At 36.5% G+C, this 20,019-nt stretch overlaps 1 protein-coding gene across 1 annotated transcript in view; it reads left to right on the forward strand.

Annotated features, from left to right (window-relative positions):
* sorcs3a (sortilin related VPS10 domain containing receptor 3a) overlaps nt 1-20,019 on the forward strand; it is a 181,905-nt gene that overhangs the window by 56,673 nt on the left and 105,213 nt on the right. The window lies entirely within an intron of this gene.

A 20,019-nucleotide genomic window follows, 5' to 3' on the forward strand; every position in this document is an offset into this window, starting at 1 on the left:
GTTACGAATGAAGACAAATTGGCTGGCTGACTTTGTGTGTGTGTGTGTGTTCAGACCTGCGGATTTACTCCAAACAGACTGGGGCATCCCACAATGACACAAATTACCTCAGATGCTTGTCCCGGTTTGTGTTTATGCAACATGTATCCTGGGAGCCATCATAGGTCTGACAGAGGCTGCAGGTACGCTGAGATTGAGGGTTGAGATGCTTCTGGGGACGAGGGGGTGTTTTGTTCTCGCCCACCTGACTCAGCGGAAATGCTGCAGGCTAGCCATTCAGGAGCATTGATCTGGCAGCACCGGGGGGAAACGGAGGCGGGAGAGACGTGGCTGTTGAAGGATGGATGCAAACCCACCCTGAGAGAGGCGGCGTTGAGGAGAAGAGGACATGACAGGGTGACAGCGGGTATGAATTGCCGTGTGTGCGCGTTTAGGAAAAGGGGATGGCCGTTTGATGATGATGATGTGTCATTGTTTTTGGCCATTATTCAGCTGCGGGCAGTTCAGGGTCGATTTAAAATTTATATTCAACACTTTCGTTTTTTAAAGTTACCTGGAAAGTTTTAACCTTACTTTTTATTTACTTTTTTACTTATTAGAGATTCACCGATTAGTGTGGTATTCAAGACCACCAAAACCGAGACCAAGACCGAGACCAGAGAGTGTCGAGACCAAGACAAGACCAAGACTTTCTGTGGCCGAGACCAAGACAAAACCAAGGCAGGCCTAGAACAAGTTGAGACCAAGACCAGAACTCCCAAAAATAATTCAAAAGATCCACAAAACACTAAAAAGTCATCATAAAATAATTGAAGTAACTTGGGTGATTTATTGAGCAGATATTATATGTAGGATGTTTAATTTTCCATGTTTTATCACTGACCTATTGTAACACAAAAAAAAAAGATAAAAAGATAAAAACGGAAGATGTGACCTTCAAAACATTGAGTGAGCAATCACATCACGGATATTGTGGGCCTTTGTGTTTATTCATTTTGTTGACAGATTTCTTTATGACAATGCCCCTTACCAGCAGTAAGAGAAACAAAAGTAACAGAATAATCAAATAAGGAACAAGTGGCGAATGCTTTTAAAGCCAGAAATTTTACATCCAATAACATGAATGATATTAACACATAAATGAGACAATGCAGCAGCAATTTAATTCTGTAATCCCCACAGTTCTGGTCTTGACCGGTCTTGAAATAAATAAGTCTGAGACCAAGACCGAGACCAAAGACATTCAAGACCGAGACATCATATAATGGTCTTGAGACCGGTCCCGAGTAATACAACACTAGCTCTGATACAAAATTTCTCCAACGATATAGCTGATTATTTATAGCCATATCTTCCGATACCTATTCTGGAGATTTATTTAATAATTTTTTACTTTCTGAAGACTATTACCATTGAACATCAAACTGGCGACAATTCTTAACATTTTTCTATACAGAGCACAAATTTATTGCATTTGATCATCGGCTGTTTTTAAACTCAAATTAGATTTTACAGACCAATACAGATTATTGGCTGATGTATTGGTGCATCTCCAAATTATATAACATAACATCATATTACATATTAAAAAACTTTGTTAAATTCATATTTAAACTGGCCTTAAAAAAAAGAAAAAAAAAATGTTGTGCTTCATTTACGTTTTAGCCCTGCACCACACCTCAGTTTGCAGTCTTAAACTATGAGAATCTAATATAAAAAAATTGAAAAACGTTTTTGTTTTAAAAAACTATATTTCCTTGGGTTAAATAGAAAAAACTAGCTGGTCTCCCTCAGGATTACCAGCTAAAAACTCGTCCCTGAAAACCACAAAACTTATGATGACAAACAAGGTTTGAGTAGTTTTTTTCTCTAAACAAGTGAAACAAACACGAATCATTCATGATGATGATTTAAAAAGTTTTTCCTGTACTGACATGAACAAATCTGGGGAAAAACCTAACAAAGCAAAGTGACATACAGTAATCTCCTGCGGGAGTTTGAGCAGAGTATTGTGTAACAGTTTCAATTTTTTCAATTCTGTAAAATAAGTTTCCATAGTTGTAGAAACTTGTCTCAAAAGTTCCAAAATGTGTCCCGCCCGTAGCTTAATAGACCTTTGCCATGAATCTGAAGGACAGGATCCAGTTGAAGACAGCAGATGAACACAAAAACTTATTTAATGAACAAAAACCCACGATGAGAAATCAAAACACACAATTCTAACAAAAAACTTTTGTTGGATAAACTGAAATCTCAGATAAAAAAAGGGTCAGGCAGGAGCAGGAAAACCAAATGTACCAGCACTGGACTGAGAACACAAGGGCATTATTTAGGGGAAACACATGAGGGATAATAACAATGGCCAGATGCAGGGAATTAAACACTAACAGGAAACGAGTGGGCGGGGCAAAGACTTGCGACAGGAGAGCACATGGCATAAGGCAAACAAAACAAAGGCCATGTGCTTCCACACATAGACATGGTTCTGTCATGAACCAGTCCACAAAACTAGAAATCTCTTGACAAGCAGGACCGGATCATGACCCACGTTATGCTGAGTTCACACTACATGATCACTTCTCGCAAGCGTTTTGGTTGTAAAATGTGTTTGAGGACGAGACAGTTTCTGACCTATTGTTAAGTCATGCAGTAATGTGTAATCTCCTGTCGCCGATCCATCGTTCAATGTGAATTCTGCAGCAACTTTATGCTACCTCAGATAGTCATGCAGTGTAAAAAGAACACTGATGCAACGACTTTGAAAATTGGGCAAAGTGAACTTGGCATTGGTCTGAGTAGGTGCTGTATTTTCTGACACAAAACAGGATAGAAAACAGTTCAATATGTCATGCTGTCTTACTGCCGTAGGTCTTCGGCAGAAAAAAATCGTGAGTTGTTTTTGCAGTTGATATTTGCGCAGATGCATTTTCAGTGACTTGATTCCAAAACCAGGTGAGCCATCTTGCTGTGAAGTCTTTTTATTTATAGCTGCAACAACATCTAGAGAAAGGCAAATCCAGCGTTATGGATGTGACATTTAAAGTCAACATTTAAAATATAAATTCTTGAATAATGTTTTTTTTACCAATATATTGAAGCATCTGTTTATATTAAACTAATCCCCTGGTGAGTGAAGCCTGATATCAGAAAAATATGTCTTCACAAGTTTTCTATTTTAAAATTGAGAAAAATCAACGCATTATGGATGTGGCAAAAAAGAACACGTGTTTTTGAGAGACAACATACTTTGTAGGATTTTTGTGAATTAAAATGTGCAAATTGGAAAGAAATGGGGTACATACTGTAAAATAGTTATTTCATTAAAATTTCCTTGTGCCCATTTACTCGGAATAAGACCTTTTATGGATGTTACATTTTGAGTCATTCATTTTCAGCATAAATTCTGAGAAAATGTTTTTTACATAATGAGTCACCTCTAATGATAGAGTCCAGACATCAGTGTCTGCAAGAGTTTTCTATTTCAAAAGACAAAAATGAATGCGTTATATGGCTGTGAAAAAAAAGATACACACTTTTCAGAGACAACATACTTTGTAGGATAACTGTGAATTAAAATGTGCAAACCAAAAGCAATAATACTCAAGAAATGAAGAAAAAATAGAATATTTAAATACTTAAAAATATTAATAAGAAATATGGACCGTTTTAGACAATTTACTCCACGCTTTGAAACTTTGCTTTAAAATATGTCTTAAAACTTTAAATGTAACTTCAAAAGTGTATTTAAACCACCAAATATTGACATCTCACCTCAACTTGATTATTATATCATAAGGTTGACATATGTGTGGAACAACCCATACGCAGTGCTCCCAATATAAGCGCCTTAAAATACCGTCTTCGTAGGCAGCCCACCTGAGTGATCACCCGGATGATTAACACACAGCTACACAACGTGAAAACATCACACAGATTGTAATGTCATGGGGATTGAGTTATTGAACTAGAACATACGCACACACACACACACACACACACAGAAATGTAATCATAGATCCACATTCTGACATGTTACTGGGTTATTTCAGGTTTAGGACTGCCCGAGGTTACATATTATTCTGCATATTCCAATAAAGTAGAGAAAATATTTGGTAGAGGTGAAGTTATGCCATATTTTAAGATTCATCTTTTCTCTTTGCGGGCAGGCTGCAATTGTTTTAATATACAGTGGAGTTCGGGAACAGCATCCGGTCCGAACTGTAATAACTAAAATCATCAACCGGTTTTTTGGAATGAAATTTCCTACAGGCTGTTTATGGAAAGAATGATGCATGTTTAATATGAGCTGAATGGGGCGTTGGCGCTAGACTTTTTTTAGTAAAATAATTGCATAGTTTTTGTGAATAGTTTAGATCGATATTAAACAAGAATGAAGAAACAGGATGCTTTTATTACATTTAAATCCTACAGTGCTAAAAAATGTGTTTACTTAAAAACTCTAATGAAAAACATTGCAGAAAAACAAGTAAACCAGTTTTATCTTTGCCGTAATTGAGATGCATGACTGCCATGCACATTATGTTCTGTTCACACAAGCACTGCCTCTCTCCATCTCCACGTCGGAAATGGGTCCACCCCGCTATTTGCTCATTCCAAGCTTCACTAGATAAATGGAATTGATTATTTAATTTACATCTACATGTTTTTCCATTAAAAAGCAGGAAAAATAAAACCATGTCAAACCTTGTTCACTTCAATGAAAATGAATAGCCAAGAATATTTGATTATACCCTTGTTTTTTATTTCGGGCTGTATGTCATAACTAACTCTAGCAGTTTTTTTCTCCTTTCTGTGTTGAGTTAACAAGTGACCTGTTAGTCCTTCCACCGAGAATTATGAATGCACCATTTTGAGATGATTATTACTTGGATCAAAACTGACAGTGGGGGTCACACTTTTGACCTGACCTGGGGAATACAGCGAGTAAAAAAACAACAGAAAGGCATTTGTATTACTCTTTTTCTAGCAATGTGACAGATCTTTGTTGTTTCAAAGTCTCTCCGTTTCCTGCAGGGGTGTGTAGTGAGCTTTGTGGTCCTTCTTTGCACAGTCCTTTAAAATTCACCTTTACTGAGACAGAATACAGAGACAGAACGAAATATAGAGGTGGAACACGCTATGATGAAATTCTCTTTTCAGGGCCCATGATGCATCTGCGGCAGATGTCAAATTAAATATGATGTCTTTCCAGAGATATGGTCTGTAGTCATGGCATAAGCCTTGTCTTGGTTCTCCATCTTCCATAATAATATGGGCTCTCCGTTCAGAGTGGGTTAGATAAACTATGTGGTTCGGGCTAGTTTGAGTTATATCGAGGCACGTTGGAGGTTCTTAAACAATGTGTGTTTTCTGTGTTCTTTATCAAAGGAGGGAGTCATGCTGTGTATGTAATTGATAGCAGAAGACATTAAAAATACATTTGAGGGCAGTGAACTGGTGATCTATACGCTAAACAATAAACAAGGAGGATATAGAGGATATAATGAAATGCATCTAATCGCTCGACCTGACAACATTTTTTGTTGACCTAGGAACAACATTTTAATAAATAAAACCTAAACTCGCACCAAACCCCAACCCTAACCATAACTTACCCATAAAATCAGAGGGAAATGATGAATAAAAAACAATGGTCTAGAAGCACCTAATCCTGGCTGGAAGATTCAATTTAAAATAAATTGTAAATTTATTTTTGAATTGTGATTGGTTTAAATGTTGTCCCAGGGTCAACTTGATGTTGTCCTAAGGATATCAACCACTTGGCAAACACAGGAGAGCCCATCAAATCAGAACGAAGCATGAAACAGGAAAGAAAATAACACAGACTAGTTTTAAAGCTTGCTGAGGTTCAATGGGAAATTCTGGATCTTTGTGACTTTAAGGAATTGGAAATTCATGAGATGCATCGACTGCGTCCAGGATATTGACAGACAAAATAAATGTGCAGCGCTTTGTAACGATCAGGGAATTTGTGCGTCTCTGTGCGTTGGTGTTTGTTTGTGTGCGCTGTCTTCAAGGTGCATATAGAGTATCAAGGAGAAAGTTGATTAGGCTTACGTTCTGGCTAATAAGCCTTAATGGTCGTAATAAATTGCCTTAATACAGACTCATTTCTTTTACATGTCCTCTCAAAGGATTACGAATAGATTCCCGGTAAGATTCAGAGAGTTCTATGGAAAAGCTACATATAATTCAGTGGTTAACTGGTAGGAAAGCTTCGCATTGGCACTGGACACAAACAGTTTTGGTTATCGAACACATGGTGAATTACATTTATTTAAAGTTAAGCAATTTTCACAATTTTACATTACAGTATATACTTAAATAGGATTGATACAGATAACTGGAACAAAAGTGGGTGAGAATTTGGAGAAAAAACTGAGAAAGAATAAAATGTAAAAAAACAGGAAATGATGAAATGTATAGAATATGTGTCTATTTAATAAATAGTTTTATTTAAAAATAAATACATGTTAAAATAGCTTCAATAATGATTTTTTTTAATTAAAGTATCTTAAATAAATAATATAACTCACTAAATGATGATCCACCCTTCTTAATAAAGCGTATGATCAGATGTTCCATACCTCTAAAAATACACCACCCATAAATATATTATCATCCAAATTTCTAGTTTATAATGTGGTGTCTTATGATGTGACAACAAACACAAAAATAGTGTCATTTTCAGGCTAGAATAAAAAGATGTGCTTACTTATTCTTTAAAATGATACTATTTCTTGCATTATATATATTAAGAACAAAAATATGTACGGTAAGTGATCTGTCAAAACAGTAGTGAAACTGTCAACACATTTTTCTTGTCTACATATAGCCACATTTTTCCTAGATTAAAACCCTGAACACCCATTTTATAAAATGATTCCTGGAATATTTCTCCCATGTATGATAAACACTTGTTGATTTTCCCCTCTATTTAGTCCATGTCCTGCATTATCAAAAGCTCCATTTATATCTTTCCCTGAAACTTATATCAAGCATTTATACATCCTCACCAATGTGTTCTCTTTTGAGGCCACTGACCCCAAGTTACTCCAGGTCAGCTGCTTCATTTACTCTATTGTAAATCTCTTTGGATTAAAAGCATCCTTAGATAGACGATTATGGTCATTTTGCGAAGTGTGCTGCTTTGGATAAAATATGCAGAAGGGTTAGTTTCCTGGGTGATGGCTTTTGTTGTTCCGGCCCCCACACAAAAGCAGAAGTGTGCTCATGGTAAACACCTGATAATGTGAGTACTTGAAGGGAACAGGAAAAGGTCAACACTTAGTGTGAACTCTCTCTTTTTCGCTGCACTAATTTCTCTTTCCTCTCAAATTCAAGTGTTCTTATAAGCAAGCAAAATTGAATTGCAAAGCATTTGCTTTGGTGGTCAGATTTAAACCAAAGACCCCATACACTTAATTTTTTCCCCTCATCTGAGCCTTTGACCTTTGGAGGGCTAATTGTTTTTTAACAAAATCATCAAAAGGAACATTGTGTACAAAATGAATTAGGAGGCAATTGAAGGTGAAGATGTAAGATGTATCTTGATTTTACGCCCAATATATCAGTGCATCTCTAATAAAAAAACAGTTGTTTTGGAACTAGACTGTTTTTAACGGCCGATATACATGATGCACCCATATATCGACCAATAATCGTATGGGAGGATAAAGGCAATTTTTCACCCCCAATTATCAAGCCCGATATCCTGTCAATCAAAAGAGGAAAAATGGAATGAATTTGTGCTCTGTGTATAAAATATGATAATAAACCTCACCAGTTTGATAACCAATAATGGTCATTATATGAATATCATTCAGAAAGTTAAGAAATATTAATTTAATCTTCAGAATTTATATGGTGCTGGAACATTTTACTCGGAATAATCGACTATCGGTTTAGAAATTTAGTATCGGTGCTCCTCTAATAAATGCCACATGCTGTGTATACCATTTCAAAACAAATATAATGTTGCATACTATCAAATCTGTCTTCTAGTCTTTTAAAGTAAATCATCTCATTTTTAAATCATCTCTTATGGCACATTAAACTTGGGATCAGTTTTGGCAAAATATTTTAGTAAAAGAAGGCTACTCTCACAATGTAAGAGGAATTTTCTTTGTTATATAAACACTTTCTAGCCATCAACCCAGAGTGCTTATAGGATTAGTCGTTCACCTTTCTACTGAGATAATATTCTACACTTCTGTGGAGTGTCCGAGGGCCTAAAGTTCAGTGTTGTGGAGTTGAAACAGTGACTCATGTGTACAGACCTTGAGAGGGCTTTCTGTGAACGCCAGGCTGAATCACTGCACCCCAAACATGGCCAACCTGCTTTTTGTGCATTTGCTCTGAGGAGAGAGGCATTTTTAGGAAGTCTAAGGGGCCGTTTACACAATGCATTTTTGAAAAGTTTCACATACACATAACAGCGTTATCAAAACTGTCTGCATTTACACAGATCCAGGAAAACGGATAAAAACGCTGTAATATGCACGCCAGGCCAGTGGATGCCCATTTTTTTGTGTTAAGAAACAGGACGTGCCTTTTTCCACATACACATGCACAGTAATAAGGCAAAAGTGCTTTTTAATACGGCTGGTCGACGTATATGTGTGTTTAAAGTCTGACAAATGTGAATTGTGTGTCTCTGCTTGTCTTATTGGTGCATCAAATTTATATTTTGCTCGGGAAACGTTAATACATAGTCGAGCAGCGAGAGCTCATACGGGAATCCGCCATATTGTTTTGGCCATACTCGCGCGACCGAGTGTACGCATTTGCGTAAAGTCATCAGAAAGTTCCGTCTTGCAGTTTACATGGAAACGAAAAAGGCGGTGTTTGCAAAAAAGATGCACTTTGAAACCCCTCTTCAAGCGTTTTCAGTCCCCCAAAACGTTGTTTCCATATAAACTAACGTCCAAGATGCGTATATTTTTTTGTGTTTCTAGTTGAAACCGGTCTCCCTTACCTCACGTTGAGTCGTTTTACATTGGTTCTTTCCATGGAAGCAGCTTTATTCTCTCTCTTTATTTTTTGCTGCTTTTCATCTGAATTGCTCTGATATTTTCTCCAGAGGACAGTTCTTCGTAAAAATGTGATGATTTTAGGAAATGAGGAGTTTACTCAAAATATGTAAATTTTGATTCACATTATGGCTGAATTAAAGACTATAACTTTATGCAGCTCTTACCATGCATTAAAAGATCGTACTGACCTTCTATGCAAAGCTTCAAAATGTAATTTAGACAGGTCAAATGACACGTCCACATTTTCACAAAGAAATTTCACTAAGATTTACAGTTCTCTTCTTTGCCCCACCTCTCTAACACGTGCAGATATTTAACAAAACTCATCGCTTTGAAAAGTGAGGTGTGCTATGATTGGCCAGTTAACCAGTGCATAGTGATTGGTTAAATACTGCAAGCGTGTGAGGGAAACGTAACGCCTCTTACCATAGTTGGAACATCGGGTTCCTAAGCAATTGTACTGACAGGTACGCCCACCTTACTTGTGTATACATTGGGCCATCAAATCATACCACAGGCAGGTCGGGGTGAGCATTCGCTTTAAGATAAAATGCATCTTTCTTTCCGACACTTTCATTTTTGAAATTTCATGCGTCTTATACATGCATGGGCAACTTATAACACACCAAAGACACAGAAAAACACATATTCGCGCCATATGACCCCTTTTACACAATAAATATACAATAAAATAAATATAAGCTAAATTGTTATATTATAACCGAATGCTAAAGTTAACTTCGGGCCAGACGCGTACGTCCGATAAAACGGTCTTGCATTAATAGAACAGAACCCATAAATCATGCAAAAAAACAAAACCTCTCATCATCTTTTAGCTTTCACGTCACGCTGTCCTTGACAGTCGGCGCTTTGCTAAGTTGCCGCGCATGGCCCATCAGGTAACATCCCATAATCCTTAAGGATTCACTTCTTGACGGATGACAGGGAGCAGTCTCCGTGGTAACACCTACTAGGCAGACGTCGTATCTCAAGGCTGTAAAACAGACAACATATTCCCTTTCTAATTTCGCCTGATTGATGTTTGGACGTGAGGTTAGCACATGAGTTACTCGTCTCCATTTTTCAGATGTGCCTTATATTTCAGCCCCCCCTCGCTTCCTTTGGGGCGATCTGTTTGACAGGAGCTTGTTGTGAAAGAGAGACATAATTAAGACGGGAGGATGTAGAGAGGTAATAATCAAGTAGACATGCTGAGCGTGTGAGACACTGCATAAAAAAATCAATGACACGTGAAAAATCTGAAGCGATGCTTTCCTTTTCGAGTGGAATGAAGATAATTGTTTGTAAGGTGAGGATGAAAGGGAGGACAGTGTGTAGCATTTTGTTGTGATTCCATCGGAAGAGTGGAATGCTTCGGGCATATACATCACCAGAGGTCTTTGCGTCTGAGAGATCACTGCCAATGACCATGTGTTAAATCGCGACTGTGCTTGAAGGGATGAGCTCGTGTCACTGTTTCGCAAATTTGTAGTTATGTGATCAAAGATACTGTTTCCTGATATCAATCAAATAAATGCTCTTTTTATCTACTGAATTTTATCAGGGCTTTTCCTGTCAGGACAAAGTTATCCTCTTAAAATAAAATATTATTTTCATAAAAATCAAAGTCAATTAAACACTAGTGGTGTAGTTCAGCCAAATGCATGTGCACGCCATGTTCTCAAAAATGATTGTTTGTGTATAACACTTACATTTAGTTATTTAGCAGACACTTTTATCCAAAGCGACTTGCAAATGAGGTAAACAATGGAAGCAATTGGAACAACATGCAATAAACTGGTCTCATATAGCCTACCACAGTATACAAAGCAAAGTTTTTTATTTTTGGAAAAAGTAGAAACAATTAAGGATCATTAGAGAAGCTCCTCTGTATAGACGTTTTATCGGCAACAACGCTATGTGGCTTAAGCTTAACTTATGGTAAACCTCTACAATAAATCAATAACTAGTATCTAATATTAATAATTCAATAAAATACTAATATAAATTAAATGAAAAATAATAATAATGTTAAATTGTTATTATAACCAAACACAGACCAGAAGAACTTTGGGCGTGCGTCCTATGAAACCGTCTCATACACATTTTTTTCTTCTTTTCAGGGCTCTAAAAGTCACTCTGTTTTGTGTTAGTTTACTCTGTAGCTGTATCACTTTTTTTGTACCTCACGATTCTTTGTTATAATTTCTGTAAGGTTCACTAACATAAAAATGATTGACAATAAGCATACCTTTTAGATTGGTTTTGTTCTGGTCAAAAGCGTGAAAAGCTTTCGTAACTTTCGTAACTTTCTAAACTCTTTTCCACTTGAATTTATTGAAACTGAGGTACAAAGATGTACAAATTACAAAAACTGCGCTTTTAACAGAAATATTTTGGCATAATATCTGAATGGCTGTTTAAATGTTAAGGTCAGAGTCGGGCGACAAGTGCTCGAAACTAAATCATTTGTTTACAGAGTTTTGGCCCCCGAAAAATTACAAAAAGGCCTTAGGAAGGTAAATTAAATAAAGTTAAAGTTAGAAAATGAGCTCAAGTGACCTTATTGAAAAGATTTGGAAAGATCCAGGGTGCTCTCTGTATTAGAGATAAAGAGAGAGATGCAGTTTTACACAAAGGGTTTAACTTTTGTCTTACACTAAGGCCCGGCTACCTGCTCTCTATGCAGTCAAATAGTGTTTGATTCGCTCGACTTGCTTGAGTTGCAGCCAGGGAGAAGCAGATGCACCCTGGGAAAAGGGAAGTGGGCGTACGAGGGAGAGAAAACGCTAGTCTGTAAATGCTTTTGCAGTGTATTTTCCCTTTTTAGAGGATGTGTCAATGGAATTTTAGGTTCAAGAATACAATAGATCCGCACAAAAGCAAATGTCAAAGTATCCAAGTAGCGCAAGCATGTCATGTATTTTTTGAAAGAATATTTTTATAGTTTGGCTGAATGCATAATCGCCCTCTATAGAGATGATAGTATCTAACGTGACAGCTTAGAATGATACAAACACTTTGGAAGGAATTGAAGTGCAATACTTTTTGTGTATTTCAGCACACAAATGTGAATGTTATTAACTAACCGGCAATTTAGTTTATTGGAAATAACACGGCACTGCTGTAAATAAATCAATAATAATTTGCAGCATCGTACATTGGTTACTAAACAAAAACAAAGACAGTCTATGCAGTTAAATTGATCAACTTTGAACAGTTCTTATAGATTCTGTTTACTTTCTTTTTGTACTCCTGGCTAAATGCATTTAAATAATAATAATGAATGTCTGATGGTTGTTTGCCTGTGTGAAGAGTGAAACTGATATAGCCTCATATTTTTGTGGGGGGTTTTGTTGCCATAGTAACATTCTCCTTCAAGAGCTGAAGCGGTGAAGGAGTGGAGTCAACAATGCGTATTACATATCAATCTGTTTTGTAGATATATATCCCAGATAATGGGAATCAATGGCAGCCATTAGCGTGATTGAAACCTTTAATTACATTGTTGATTAAAAGTAAAGACGAGCGCCGAGATGATCTCTTGAGGCGAAAGATGTTTATAAAGATGAAACTCTGACACTAGATGTATGATGTAATCTTGTTTCTCCCCCGGGCTCTGACGAAGCATGGATTTATCAACAAAAAGCATTTAAAGTCAGAGTAAACATTTCTGTTTAACAAAGTGTTTGTTTTGTCACTTGTATCTAGACATTTACTTAGTTTTGGGGACTTTTTTATTTCACTCAAAACGGAAAATCAGGTCATTGCAAACCTGTTTTCTGCAGAACATAAAAAAAGTCATTTTGAAGAATGTTGGTAACCAAAGACCATTGGACCACATTGACGGTCGTTGTACGGACATTCCTCAAAATATCTTCTTTTCCTGATCCACTGTTAGAAAAGTCACAAGGTTTTGAATGGTTTTAAAGTAAATAAATAATGACACATTTATTTTTGGTTGAGGTCTTTTTAGCATATTTTTAGTGAAGCATTGAAAATATGATTCATTTCATATAAATCGATTCAGTCGACAAACTGGTGCCAATCCACCCATCCATTTAAGTCCAAACTTTCTTCTCTGCCAATACAGATCATGGATTTTCATTCTAAACATCAGCCATCTCATTCCAGACTGTGAGGTGAACATTACACTATTAGCTGGTTTAAAAAGAGGGAGGCGCTACTCTGTATGCCCCACCCTAACTTCCTGTTTCAGTTGAAAAGATGTCAATGGATCAAACAGTACCTTTTCAGGCACTTCAGTGAAACTCTTAATGCTTATATTTACTTGTGTGTAGAGCCCCAGCTAATATTTCAACGTTATAAAAACTTTCCCGTATCGTTTCAATCAAGTTTTAAAAACGTTTATGTTTGAACATTCTCTGAATTTTTAATGCTAATGTTTTTAGTACGTTCCGCCAGCAATGCACTAGACTACGTGCACAAGCGTGGCGACGAACTTCCGCTGTCGCCAGAAGTCGGGATGACAGTTATCGGTTTGCTCTCACACTATGCAAAATGTCAGCGCTTACAAGATTTTTCCTTGAGTAGAAAAACTTCGTCAGGATCAGGCAGATCAGCTTTATCGTTTCTGTCATCACCAAATGCGATCCACTTTTCTTTCATTTATTAACCGACTAACGTTGTCATCAAGTATAAGTAGATACGATGGGTCAGGCTTGACAGATGGGTCTTGAGGTTCACGTTTTAAAGATCCTCTTAATTAAAGCTCTGCCCGATCCGTTCTGAGCGCTCATCACACATTGATTTTAATTAGAAATACTTGTCTGTTTGTTTTGACACTTGATGTGGTGATCTACAGTAGGAACATATGTGTGATTTCTCTGCAGTGTAATGGATCTGAGCATGAGAACATTACCTTAACCGAACATGTCCTTTTACTCTTGTGTGCAGGGAGACAGTGTGACGGCCCATGGCATTGAACTACAGTAGCTTAATTAGATGGTGATAGGAACCCTCCAGTCAAACCTTCACAAGGCAGCAAACTAAGTTTTGCATTTGAGTCTTCTTGTTGGCCTGATTAGCAGCTAATGATCAGTTTAGTGCTCATAAATATCTATGAAGTGGTAATGGTTTTGTGGATGTGCTTTTGTGGTACACAAAGGTGCCTGTGATGTTCTTGAAGATGAAGAGGAGACTTGTCATGATTCTGCCTCTTTCGATCATGTTTTTCTTAGTCTTGTGGCAGGATCATGACATACCCACATTTTCAATGTGGAGAGAGACATGGCTTTGTTTGTTTGGCATGCCATACATTCTCTCCAGTCTTGTCTCTTGACCCCACCCCCTTGTTTCCGCATTAAGTTGTTTCAATACCCACACCTGCCCATTGTTATCTTCCCTTGTTAGTTCCTATTACGGCCCATAATCAGTTTGGCTCATTAAACTAAACCATTAAATAAGAGGAAAACTGGCCAAACATATAAAATAATCAGAACACCTGATTGATTAAAAAAATCCTCCATTTTAAATAAAATAACGAAAATCAATTAAATTGTTAGAAAAATAATATAACAATTCATAAAGATTCTTATAATCAAAATCTAATAAATTAATAACATAAAAAGAAATCAGCAGTCAACTGCTTCCCTCGCTCAGCTCTAAATAAATAAAAAAACGTAAGCTATAAATAAATACTCTACCCCTGCTGCTGAATTAAACCAAAACAAAATTATTATCAAAAATCCAAGCATAATAAAACAAAAGAAAATAATCCAAAAATGCACTGGGAGATCAACTGTGAGAGCAATGGGAATATAGAATCTCAGAGAAAGAGAGAACGCCATTACAGCGTCCCCGATGACGTCAGGTAGCTTTCCCACAGCTCCTCCTATGGACTCAAAAGACACGTTACATGTCAATGTCACGTTTCTATATATAGCACTATTGAATTCAACCGAAGTTGACCAATGTGCTGCACAATCTGAACAGAGTTAAAATTAATATAAAAAGAATAAAAAGAAAAGACAGCATACATAGAAGGCATACACAAGATCAATTACAGAAAAGCTGGGTCAAAGAAGTATAGACGCATAACAGTTCCTCTATTTAATGCCCTTGTGTTTGCTGTCCTGTGCTGTTTCATTTTGATTCGTTGGTCAGTATTTTAGATCGTGACACTTAAAAGGACAGTTAACCCAAAAAATGTCAATTCTGTCATCATTTACTCACCCTCGAGTTCTTCCAAATTTGTATAAATGTCTTTGTTTTGATAAACATAGAGAAAGATATGCTTGTGACTCAAAATTTCTTTGCCACCGTAAACTCCCAAAAATTGCTTTTTATTTTTTCTGTTGAACACAAAAGAAAATATTTAGTAGAATGTAGGAAACCAAACAGTTCAGGGGAACTTGTGACTACCATTGTCTTTTTTACAATGGTGGCCAAGAACTGTCTGGTTACAAGTATTCTTCCAAAAATATTTCTCTGTGTTCAACAGAACAAAGACAATTATATGATTTGGAACAACTTGAGGGTCATAAAATGATGACAGATTTTTTTTTGGGGGGGGTAAACTGTCCCTTTAAGGCTCTAATTTAGGTCTGCATCAGAGTCTACATCCAAATCTTGTGGTTCCTGTAGGTTTTGGTCTGCATTTGGGTAATAAAGGGTCCATAGCATTGGAGGGTCTTAACTAACATTTTTTTGTCTTTCCAAATAGATTTCAGTAGTTTATCCAGGATATATTTTGACTAGATTAAAACAGATCCTGGTGTTTTGATGAGGTTGTATGAAATAACACAAGCTAGCAAATGTCTGATATCTTACTGAGGCATATGAAACAATCAATTAGATAGGGAGAGACATGATTGTGTGTGTTTATAACACAACATATTCCATATTAATAAAACCTTGTATTTTGCAAACCACAATGACATAACTAAATTGTGTTATGAATATCCATTTGTGCTTGTCACTATATACATTATCTTCCTTCATATAATTGAGTAAATAGCAACATTTTTGTTATGTGCTTATACTTACACCGAGATTCTAAACTATCTCTTATTTTGCATACTTAATTTTCATCCCAAAATTCATCTACTCAATCATTTACTAACCATCATTTCTTGCATGAAACCAAAAAACTGTGGCAGAAAATCCAAGCATGCATTTGTCTTTATAATAAAAGTAAATTGAGAGCAGAGACAGCCTCGGTCACCATTCGCTAGAAGAAAACCGGTTAAACGTTCCAGGTTTACTTGGCTGTAATTTAACATCCCTATTGTTACAGCATCTAACTCAAACCTGTTGACAGATCAAGGTTAATACTTCGGGATAATCCACAGGGAGCGATTCAGAGTCCGCATCTCCAGTGCTACTTCATCATAATGTTGCCCTGAAACTTTTCATCCATTTCCCACCACAGAGGAAGATATAACCTGTTCTACACCCGTTTTGTCATGGTGAACATTGTAAAGGTGTCAGCCAAAGGGCACCAGTGGGCGTTCATGAGGATTCGTCTTGAGCCGTCGCATGTATGCACTCTCACTGTGTGCAGAAATAGACTGCAGCTGCATATACTAAACATTTGTTGATTGAATGCAGTTTTCCCACACAGAGGACATTAAGATGCATCTATCCATACTTTACATTGATTGAGGGAATTACTGGGTATGTTAGATACAGAATTACCCAACATAAAATAAACTTAAAACTGCCAATTTTTAACCCCCTGCAAATTTTCAATGCAATGACTATTGCATATAAACATGATTTTGAGATATGCTTAATATAGATAAATATTTCACTTCGAGTAAAATTACACAAAAATCTACAAGCCAAAATGAACAGAAAATAAAACAGTGCATATAATATTTAATTATCCTGCTGAAGTTGACAACAGTTTCTAAAGATTAAGCTTAGCTACATTCACATTTGTTGAAAAAGATTTTCAGGCCTTGTTTCGTTCTCTCTTTTATTGCAAATCGCAGTTATTTATTTAATCTACACGCACCTACAGACGGGTCCTCATCTTGACTCAACTTTTCGACTTCTGTGACTCATAAACAGGTCTCGCGCTCTCCTGCTTAAAATGCAATGCTTAATTTATGGCCACACAGGTTGGCGTATAGTTGACCCTGTGGCAGCCTCCGGCTATCAAGAGATAAAAGCGTTGGAAATACTTCAAAAGAGAGGGGGAGTCGAAGAGAGAGAGGGAACACAATTAAAAGTGCCGCCGTTAGAGAGAGACAAAGGCTATTTTCTAAAGAAGTCATTACTCCCTTTATTAGAAGAGGGCCAGACTGCTCCAGTGTGCAAAATTGAGTTTGACACTTTAAATTGGTCTTTGTGGACACGGAACATTTAGTTATGCTAATAATATTTCTGTTTGCCACGGTTGCTTTAATTAAAGTCCAATGATGATAATCCGAATCATGGATAATTGACATTTCTGCGATTAACTGCGGGTCAATTGGGGTTTGGCTGCGAGAAGCGCCGCTGAAGGAGTAGCGTCTGCTTGTGTCGTCTTTGAACTTGTACACAGTAACCATGTGACAGGTTAAATGAATTAACTGCTGGGTGAGCCGTCGAAACCGACAGTCTGAAAGCAAAATGGAGTATGTTTGTTTTGCAGTTTTGTTGCTTTGAAGCATTTTGAAGGTATTTATCAAGGAACAAACACTATGGGCCGCAGAATTTGTAAAAAATCACACTTCCAGTACAGTGTCTGTTGAATTTCAACAGAAAAAAAAACAGGAATGAAAATGCAAAGATAAATGAAATCATAATAATTTTTGAACTGATCATGAAATACGAAAACATTAGTATTGTGTTGGCAGTTATTGTAGTTTACTAAAATTAAAACTTTAAAAACATTTGTGTTTAATGAAAAACATAAAATACTGGGCTATAAAGTACTCGAAATTGAACTAATCTAAAAAAAAATTTTTAACGTTGTCTCAGAAATAAGTTTAAGGCCCCTCAATTATAATAAAAAGAAAAAATAAACTCAAACTAAAATAAAAATAAACAATCTAATATAGCTGCATAAAAAATAAGCAAATAAAAATACAAAAAATAAAGTAAAAATAAATGAATCCTACATAGCAAGATAAAAAAAAAAATACAATGAAAAAAGCAAACTTGAATAACTTGAATTAATATAAAAAATGCTGATTTTAAATATTTATAAAGCTACAGTAAAAATAAAAACAAATCTATAATAATTCATCAACTTGTTTTCTTTGCAGCATTTAAAATCTGCAATCATTCCATCTTTGTTTTGTCTTTTTGACCTGTTTGTCCTCTTTAATCTTTTGCAAATAGAAACAATGCTTTCATTTGGAATTTGGGAGAAATATTGTCACTAGTTCAGCGAATGAAACAAAAATGACCATTTTACTTAACACATCCCTATAAAAAAGTACATTCAGATAAAAATGAAACTAATTTTGAAGTCTCTTATTTTTTATGACTTCATATGCATCATTTGTTATATAAAATATTAATGCATATTCTTATAGAAGCTATTCTTATAGTCATGTTGAATGGTATTAGGTGATAGACGTATTTAATTTTGCTTCATTTTGAAACTGCCTGTATCTGGTTGTACTTAAGAGTGTTGCCTGTGTATTGTGCCGAGTAGCAGTAAAAAGAGGTGTTATAAGAGGTGACTTCTCCAGATCTGCTCAAATGTGAAATGCGGAAATGCATTAAGAGGTTGAAGCTTTGCGCTGTATATCTGTGTAAAACCCACTGCAGCTGAGCAGTCAGGGGCTTCACACAATGACGAATGGAAACCCTGAGGGACACCAAAAATCTCATTCACACACATACTGTATTTTCTCTCCTCTGTTGCTTTCTGTTTTTCTTCTCTCCTTCCTTCTTTACTAAACATCTTGGGCAAGACTCCACATTTTTTCCCATAATTCCTTTCTCTGTGGTCTTATTTCGACAACTTGCCTTTCTCTGTGGACACTGACCTTGTTCGGGTCGAGCCACCTGCTCTCCATTTGAAAAGTGAGTAGCCATGGTCTTGGTACACAGCATTCTCACTCAGCCTCCCTTTGTCAAGCCATTGAGTCGGTCAGACGAGGATTTCATGCTGTTGGGAAGAAAGGTTTGAAAAAGCAGTTTCTTTCCTCTTTTTTGGTTTATTTAATTTTATCTGCTGAAACAGACACAGTGTAGCTGCTACTACCAACATGACTCAAAGTGACAGGTTTTTTTGTGGCTCCGCTTCAGGGTAGAGGCCTGTTTTACACTAGGCAATGCTATCAAAGGAAAAAGAACATGACTATGCAAATGAAGCCCATCATTTGGGGCCTAACTAGACCTGAACAGGAAATACAGAAGGATTTGACAGAAGGAAATAGCCGTCATTATGTACGGTGTCGACACAGGGCACCGTGTTTTTCAACCGCCAGTGATATTCCATGGCTGTGCGTTTGTCAGTTGCAGTATAAGGCCTTGCATTTGTGTGGGTTAAAAGTTATGGTTAAGGTAATGCAGCTTCAGATTTCTTTTGGTATTAGTCACATTAATCAATACGCCATATTTATTAAATAAACAACCCAAACATATACAATAGTCTGACATGTGTCAGATGTAAAAAGCTGACATTTTTAATTACTAGAAAACTCAAATGTAGATTTGACAGGCACATATATCAATGTTTTAAATTTGTACCACTTCAGTTGTTTATGGGTTTTATGATTTTAAAGTGTCTTTCCACCAGTATTAAAAAAAGCATAAGCAAAAAATGGTCTTTATTTCTCTGTGATTGTTTAATGTCAAACATGTTTGGGGGCGGTATTTTGAACAAGCGATTCTGCATGTGATCTGCATGAATGCGTGTTTGCCGTTCTGATTGGCTGGCTCAGTAGCTCTTAAAATCATTTTTTGGGATGTTAAATATGTTTTCTTCAGATGTCCAAGGTTATGATGCTTGTGAATTCAAATTAATATCTATTCTATCTCTACGTTTCTTTGTCAA

The sequence above is a fragment of the Triplophysa dalaica genome, chromosome 2, assembly GCF_015846415.1.
Source record: "Triplophysa dalaica isolate WHDGS20190420 chromosome 2, ASM1584641v1, whole genome shotgun sequence".
In the NCBI taxonomy this organism is placed as follows: domain Eukaryota; kingdom Metazoa; phylum Chordata; class Actinopteri; order Cypriniformes; family Nemacheilidae; genus Triplophysa; species Triplophysa dalaica.